Genomic DNA, 8783 nt, shown 5'->3' on the forward strand with positions numbered 1-8783 from the left:
CTCTTTAAATAAGATCCGCGTTCAACAATTTTCTAGTTCACTCCTAAGTTTTCTGACCTGGTTAAGACCAGGAGCTTATTTTGAAAAAACTCAGATCGTGTCAACTTTTATCCGTATCCCGGGATCTTTAAAGAAGAACCTCGGTCAACAAATTTTAGCTAACTTCTAAGTTTTATGACCTGGTTAAGACCAGGAACTTATTTTGAAAAAACTTAGTTCGTGTCAACTTTTATCCGTATCCCGGGCTCTTTAAAGAAGAACCTCGGTCAACAAATTTTAGCTAACTTCTAAGTTTTATGACCTGGTTAAGACCAGGAACTTATTTTGAAAAAACTTAGTTCGTGTCAACTTTTATCCGTATCCCGGGCTCTTTAAAGAAGAACCTCGGTCAACAAATTTTAGCTAACTTCTAAGTTTTATGACCTGGTTAAGACCAGGAGCTTATTTTGAAAAAACTTAGTTCGTGTCAACTTTTATCCGTATCCCGGGCTCTTTAAAGAAGAACCTCGGTCAACAAATTTTAGCTAACTTCTAAGTTTTATGACCTGGTTAAGACCAGGAACTTATTTTGAAAAAACTTAGTTCGTGTCAACTTTTATCCGTATCCCGGGCTCTTTAAAGAAGAACCTCGGTCAACAAATTTTAGCTAACTTCTAAGTTTTATGACCTGGTTAAGACCAAGAACTTATTTTGAAAAAACTTAGTTCGGTCAACTTTTATCCGTATCCCGGGCTCTTTAAAGAAGAACCTCGGTCAACAAATTTTAGCTAACTTCTAAGTTTTATGACCTGGTTAAGACCAGGATAGGACTTAGTTTGTGATAACTCTTATCCATAGATAAAAATTAACACCTAAGTCGTTAAGGAGACCTGGATATATCCGGGTACCATATGCCCCCCAAGTAACTGGGAAAGGGTCTTTCGTTGTTACTTTAAAATTACCCTTGCAAATAACAAGAAACATTTGATTTTTATTTATACATGGGAGGTGACCTTCTAGGTCTTACACATGTTTATTGATAATATTTCTTTAGGTGGATTGCATTCCAAGTCCGCGGGACTGCCCCTCCACCAAGTCGAGCTAATTTATACGTCCCTTCTTTGATGACTTCGATGACCTGGTATGGTCCTTCCCAGCTTGGTCCCAGAACCCCATCTTTGGGATCTTTCCCGGCCAGGAAAACTCTCCTCAAGACCAAATCGCCGACGCTAAAGGCACGTCTTTTGACCTTAGCGTTGAAGTAGCGAGTGATTTTCTGTTGATAACGGGCGAGCTGGAGTTGTGAATCCTCTCGCCTCTCATCCATCAAGTCTAAGGAGTGGCATAGGAGCTCGTGGTTCTTGTTCTGTTCGTAGGACCGGACCCTGTGCGATAGGACCTTTACCTCCACGGGGAGGACCGCTTCACTTCCAAAGGTTAGGGAGAAAGGAGTGTGACCCATGGGAGTCCGATGTGAGGTCCTATAGGCCCACAGAACTTGGGGGAGCTGTTCTGGCTAGATCCCCTTTGCCTCATCTAGCCTCTTCTTGAGGCTTGCCTTCAGAGTTTTATTGACAGCTTCGACCTGGCCGTTCGCCTGGGGATAGGCCACGGATGAGAAACTTTTCACAATTCCGTTCTTTTCGCAAAATTCGGTGAACAGGTCGCTGTCAAATTGAGTGCCATTGTCGGAAACGATCTTTTTGGGTAGGCCGAAGCGACAAACGATGCTTTTAACCACGAAGTCTAGCACCTTTTTCGATGTTATTGTCGTCAACGGCTCTGCTTCGGCCCACTTTGTGAAGTAGTCAATGGCTACCACGGCGTAACGGACCCCGCCCTTTCCGGTGGGCAGGGCACCTATTAGATCTATGCCCCAAATGGCGAAGGGCCAGGGAGACGATATCATTTTTAGCTCGGTCGGGGGTGCTCGTGCAACCGCGGCGAACCGCTGACATTTGTCGCACTTTTTTACGTATGAGATCGAGTCTTTGGACAGAGTCGGCCAGTAAAAACCCTGCCGAAGGATCTTCAAGGCCAGGCTTTGCCCCCCAGTGTGATCTCCGCAGAATCCGTCATGAACTTCCTGCAGGATGGCCTTCGCCTCACTTGGAAGAACACACCGGAGGAGAGGTAATGAATGCCCACGTCGGTACAACACCCCCTCGACTAGCGTATATCTCGGAGCTTGATAAAGGACTCGCCGTACGTCGTTGCGCCCTTCGGGTAACTTGCCCTCGACGAGGTACTCAACAATGGGAGTCATCCAGGTCGGCCTGATGTCAATCATCTCAATATCCGCTCGATCTCCGTCTATGCTTGGTTTGTCCAAGAACTCAATTGGCACCAACCCCAGGGTTTCTGCCTCCCCTGAGGTGGCGAGCTTGGCGAGAGCATCTGCATTGGCGTTCTGCTCCCGAGGTATCTGCTCGATCGACCCTTGCCCAAATGTAGATAATTCGGATTTTACCTTAGCCAAATAAGAGGCCATCTTGGGACCCCGCGCCTGATACTCGCCTAAGACCTGATTCACCACGAGCTGGGAGTCGCTGAAGCACTGGACAGAGCTTGCCTTTAGCTCGCTAGCTATCCTAAGTCCGGCTAACAAGGCCTCGTACTCTGCCTTGTTGTTGGACGCCTTGAACCCGAATCTCAGCGCCGAATGGAATCTATGTCCTTCTGGGGATATCAGAATAATTCCGGCCCCGGAGCCGTTCTCGTTAGACGAGCCATCAACGAAGATCCTCCACGATGAGCCTGAGGATGTGAGCTGCTGTGAATCTTCTGATGGGATCTCACGGAATCCCGCGCATTCTGCCACGAAGTCGGCCAAGGCTTGACTTTTTATGGTAGTTCGGGGAGTATAGAAAATCTCGAACTGACTGAGTTCGACCGCCCACTTTAGCAAGCGTCCCGAGGCTTCAGGCTTTTGCAAAACCTGCCTTAGAGGCTGATCGGTCATGACGTGTACAGAGTGGGACTGGAAGTATGGCCTGAGTTTTCGCGAGGCCGTGATTAGGCAGAACGCCAGCTTTTCCATCAATGGGTACCTTGACTCAGCTCCGAGGAGTCTCTTGCTGATGTAATAAACCGGTTTCTGAGCCCGGTCCTCTTCTCGCACCAGAACGGCACTAGCTGCGTCCTCAGTCACGGCCATGTAGAGGAAAAGAGGTTCTCCTACCCTGGGCTTTGATAGCACAGGTGGCTCAGCCAGGTGCGTTTTTAGGTCGAGGAATGCGCCCTCGCACTCTACTGTCCATTCGAACTTCTTGTTTCCGCGGAGCAGGTTGTAGAAAGGCAGGCACTTGTCGGTCGATTTGGAAATGAACCGGTTCAGTGCCGCCACCCTTCCTGTGAGTCCTTGGACATCTTTCCGCGACCTGGGGGATGGAAGCTCGAGCAGTGACCTGATCTTGTCGGGATTTGCCTCGATTCCTCGGGTATTGACTATGAAACCCAAGAACTTCCCCGATGCGACACCGAAAGTGCATTTCTGAGGATTGAGCCTCATGCCATATTCTCGCAGTATGTTAAAACATTCTTCCAGGTCGGCAACGTGGTTGGTGGCAGTCTTTGACTTGACAAGCATATCATCGACGTACACTTCCATGTTCTTCCCGATCTGATCCGCGAACATTCTATTTACCAGCCTTTGGTAGGTAGCTCCGGCATTCTTTAGACCGAACGGCATGACCTTATAGCAATAGACATTAGTCGGGGTCATGAAGCTGGTGTGATCCTGGTCTGCTGGATTCATCGCGATCTGATTGTAGCCCGAGTACGCGTCCATGAAGGACATGAGCTCGTGCCCCGCCGTGGCATCCACCAGTTGATCGATCCTCGGCAACGGAAAGCAATCCTTGGGGCAGGCTTTATTCAGGTCGGAAAAATCAATACAGGTCCACCACTTGCCATTGGGCTTTGGAACTAACACGGGATTGGCAACCCAAATGGGAAATCTGGCTTCGCGGATAAAGCCACATTTCTTGAGCCGGGCCACTTCTTCTTCAAGGGCCTCGGCTCGGGTTGTCCCTAAACGCCTCTGCTTTTGAGACTTTGCAGGGACGCTTTTGTCTAGGTGGAGCGTGTGCATGATTACGCTCGGACTGATCCCTATCATGTCCTCGTGCGACCATGCGAATACGTCTAGGTTCTTTTTCAGAAACGCGGTCAGATCCGCCTTTCTTCTATCGCAGAGGTTCTTTCCGAGCTTCACCGTCCGTGAAGGGTTTTGTTCATCGATGCCTACCTCCTCGAGATCTTCAATAGCTTGGAGCTCGGACCTGTCCTCGCCTACTCGGGGGTCAATGTCCTCGCTTAAGGCGAGCTTTTCGTCTTCGGAAACCCGAGGTTTTTCAATCTCAGGGGCCGCCTTGGGTCCCTGCGATTCCTCTTCATCCTGAATGGCCATCGCCACCTGCCCGGGTTTAGATTTTCCCTTCATGGAAATGCTGTAGCATTCCCTGGCAGCGAGCTGATCGCCCTTGATAGTGCAGACCCCTGTCGAAGTAGGGAACTTCATGGCGAGGTGCCGGACGGATGTGATGGCTTCGAAAGCAACGAGCGTTGGTCGGCCCAAAATTGCATTGTAGGCAGCGGAGCAGTCAATGACTACGAATTCGAGCAGTTTGGACACTGTTCGGGACTCGTCGCCTAGGGTGATCACCAGCTCGATCGTTCCTATCGCTGCTGACCCTTCGCCTGAAAAACCATATAGCATCATCGAGGTTGCCTTTAGCTCGGAGACGGTCAGACCCATTTTTTCTAAGGTTGAACGGAATAGGAGATTCACCGAGCTCCCATTGTCCACTAACACCCTCCTTACTCTCCGGTTGGCGAGCTGGACTGCTACGACCAAGGGATCGTTATGAGGGAATTGGACATGGCCCGTGTCCTCCTCCGTGAAGGTGACTGGTTGTTTCTCTAACCTTTGTTGTTTTGATTGACGCTGTTCCGGGACGAACTCCCCTCCATTGTGGGCCTTCAACTCATTTATGTACCTCTTCTGGGAGCCTCTGCTCGTGCCAGCCATGTGTGGCCCTCCAGAGATGGTGGAAATCTCTCCCTCGACCACGGGGGGAGGGATGTCCTGATCTACTCGAGGTCCAGGTTGACTGGCTGGGATCTCCGGAGCGGGTCGACCTGTGGGGACCCTGTTCCGCGAGTATTGCGCCAACGGACCTGCTCGGATGAGAGTCTCGATTTCATCTTTGAGGTGCCTGCAGTCGTCGGTATTGTGTCCGACGTCGTTATGAAAACGGCAGAATTTGGAAGCGTCTCTCTTTCCCTTAGGGTGCTTTATTGGCTCCGGTCTTTTCCAGGGGACTCGCGTAGCGTTGGCCAGGAAAATATTCTCTCTGGTTTGGGTGAGCTCGGTATACGCTGTGAACACGGGCTTGAATTTATCCACGGACTTATTCTTCTTTTGACCGTGCTGGACGTTTTCACCATTTCCTTTTCTTTTGCCGCCACCGGACTGGTTGCTCTGCGTGACGTCGGGAGTCGCTACTACGATCTCTGTTCCCGCCCCAGCGGGCTTCTCGAGGACCTGGCTGGTCCCCGCGGCTGAAGCTTCAGCTTCCTCCAAGTTTATCCATTCTTGGGCTCTGTTAAGGAATTCACTAACTGAGCTGACCCCCCTCCTTTGAATATCCTTCCACAGATCTCCGCCTACTTGGATCCCGGTCCTCATAGCCATGAGTTTGGAGCTGTCGTCGGCATCTCTGGCTCGAGCAGCGACATTTGCAAATCTGCTCAAGTAGGCTTTTAGCGTTTCTCCAGGTTGCTGTCTCACGTTAGCTAGGGAGTCGGCCTGGACCCTGGCGGCCTGAGAGGCGCGGAATGCCCTCTTGAAGTCAGCCGAAAAGGTCTTCCAGGAGCTGATTGACTGCCTTTTACTTTGTTTGAACCACTGCCTGGCAGGTCCAGTTAGGGTGGAAGGAAAGATCAAGCAACGAAGCTCTGGCCCGATGTTATGAGCCATCATTAGGGTGTTGAACATCCCTAAGTGGTCAGATGGGTCTCCATCCCCGTTGAACTTTGACAAGTGAGGCATACGAAAGCCAGAAGGGTATGCCGTTGCTGCTATGTTGGGGGCGAAGAGCTCCATCTCATCCCCTGAATCATATTCGTCTTTTTCTTTCTCTGACAGGAGCTTCTTCATCAGCTCCTCCATTTGAGTTAAGCGCTCTAAGGTTTTGTCCTGAGATCCTGGGTTATTCCGAGGCTGTTCAACAACTCCGGACCCGTTGTACATATTAGGCGGGTTATTGCCCCTCCTATCTGGAGATAGGTCATTACGTACTTCGGATCGGACCCCAACTGAGCGGGCCTGGCTTCCATCCCTAACTCGATCCTCTCTGTGAGAGTTGAGGCGATCTCGAAGGTCGCCTCCCTGGGTATTATGGTGACTTTGTGCTGAACTTAGTCGCTGTCGCAGGTCTCCTCCCGAAAGATCACTCCGTGCACTACCGGTCCAGTGACTCCTGCTGGACAGGCTCGATGTGCGTCTTTGGCGGCTCTGACCTGCTCCTCCTCCCGGCGCCCTGCTGCGGCGGGAAGGCCCGGCCGATGGCGGGTCTCTCCTACTATTTCCGTAGGTCGGGATGTCTCGGACGGTCTGAGGAGACGGATATCTGATGGGAGAAGGAGGATGCCTGACCGGAGAGGCGATCCTAGTGCCGTCTGGACGGACTAAATTTGGCGGGGGCCTCTCGGCCCTGCCAGCTTGATGGTTTCGCGCTGGGCGATTCGGACGAGGAACTGGACGTTCTTCGGGGACGGGCTGACGTCTCCGGATCTCCTCGGCCCTCCTTTGGGAATTTCCCCTATCTCTTCTGGGCGTCCTCGAGGAAGGCTGAGAGCTAGGGGTTGATGTCCTAACCGAACGGCTGTACTGCTGCGGTTCGGTCTGAGGCATTTCCCTGAAGTTCGCCTCTTGATGGCGTGATGAAGGGGTGGAGTTGGCTGCAGGGAGTCTACCCGAACAGCTATACCTGGATCGATTACTCCGGCGAGACTTAGGAGCCTCGCCTTGCCTCTCTCCAACGTTACCGTTGGTTGTGAGAGGGGGTAGTCGACTCAGAATATCCTGGATTTGCTGACCAGCTGCTGCTAGCTGGCTCCTCAGTTGAGCATTCTCCATCTCCACCGCAGTATAATAACCTGGATTCGGATTAGGCGGCCGGGGCGTCGAACTACCAGTATCGTCTTGGCCGGCCGGCTGCTTTCCTGGCCTTTGCTGGACTTCAAGAACTTGCTCCTCGGGGAGGGCAACATGGCGGGCCTCCTTCCCATCATGCTGTTCTGTCTCGTTGCCATGTTTGGATCGAGTGGTCACCATAGTTGTATGTTTGTGGTAGTACTAATTAGATTCGCTCTCAATGAAAGCACCAAACTGTTGACGCGGTTCTTCGGCAACAGGTAATTAAGAGAAGAAGAGAAAGAGATTAGTACTTAAAAGTAGAACCGCCGCAGATATGAAATCTTTGTGAGAAGAACTAGGTGACCCTAAACACGTTTTTTAAGTGGTTCGAAGGTTAAAATCCTTCTACTCCACTAGTCAATATTATTGATCTTTTCTGGGTAATTGGTTTACAAAATATATAGTTCTTACAAGACTATTTTTTCCAACCCCTATCAATTCCCAGGGTCTCCATATTTATAGGAGAAGGCACCTGGAAATTGGTAGGGAGGTCATCCCGTGACCTTACCATTTGTCATATCAAGTCTGTGATATTCATGATTACTTCCTAAACCTGACACACAAGTGTGGTCTAATCAGTATGGAAGGAGATAATGGGCCGCACGGCCCAACCCATCCGTGGGTGTCTGAATACGCACGTTCCTGCGGCGTGTCCGAGAAGTCAGGGGGATATCGGACACGTGATGGCAGGATTATGCACGTTTATCTTGCGTGTTGACCTCCCATAGGGTCAGAGCTTCCTGAGAAGCTCGCTACCGGAGCAATCCATAACCCGAGCTGATCCTTCAGTGGTCGTCGGATGTTGTTCCCAGCTCCTGGAACAACAAGAAGGAGCAGGAAACTCCATCCCCTCGAGCTAGAAAGGGCCCGTTCTGAAGATAAAGCCTCTGGCCTGTGGGAGCCTCGGGCTAAATCATGTTTAGTCCGAGGATCGTCCTGCTAAACAGCCCGTGGGAAATCCAGGGCGTACAACCCCGATACCGTGATGGAAGATGCGGTACAAAACGAACCCTTGGACTACCAAGGTGAAGGCCCGACGTCCCGCCAGGATCGGGTCAGTACTGAAGATACGACATACTTAGAAGACGAAGAAGAGTATGTCCAAGACGGTTATTACAAGGACGGCTGCTACTATGAGAAGGACCCAGAACTGGTCCAAGTAGCCAAAGAATTGGAGGTCACCAAAGCCAAGCTTGCTGAGCAGGAGCGCCTCTCCGAAAAAATGCAGCGCATGATGGAGCGCCTCCAAAGCAAGTTCGGAGGCCTAGGCGACTCGGACGAGGACGCCTCTGTTTTAGGTGGTGCTGATACCGCTATGCCGGATCCAGCCGCTGCTGGACCATCCAAAGCCGCCCCTAACAAGGGCAAAGAAAAAGTTGGAGAGCCTGTATGCGCTGACGCCCCTGCACCTCCTAAAGGCGTGAATCACCAGGCCGACTGCCCCCCCCGCGCGCAGAAGGTCTCTGGTGCTCCTAAGCCTAGACGTCCTTCAGCCCCAAGGGGGCACTCCGTGCCTAAAGGGCCCGGTGCTAAGACACCCAGGCCTAGGGGAAGGAACAACCGCCCCAGTGATTCTGTCAACCAGGACGGTCGGGCTGCG

This window comes from Humulus lupulus, chromosome 2 (genome assembly GCF_963169125.1).
Source record: "Humulus lupulus chromosome 2, drHumLupu1.1, whole genome shotgun sequence".
NCBI lineage: Eukaryota > Viridiplantae > Streptophyta > Magnoliopsida > Rosales > Cannabaceae > Humulus > Humulus lupulus.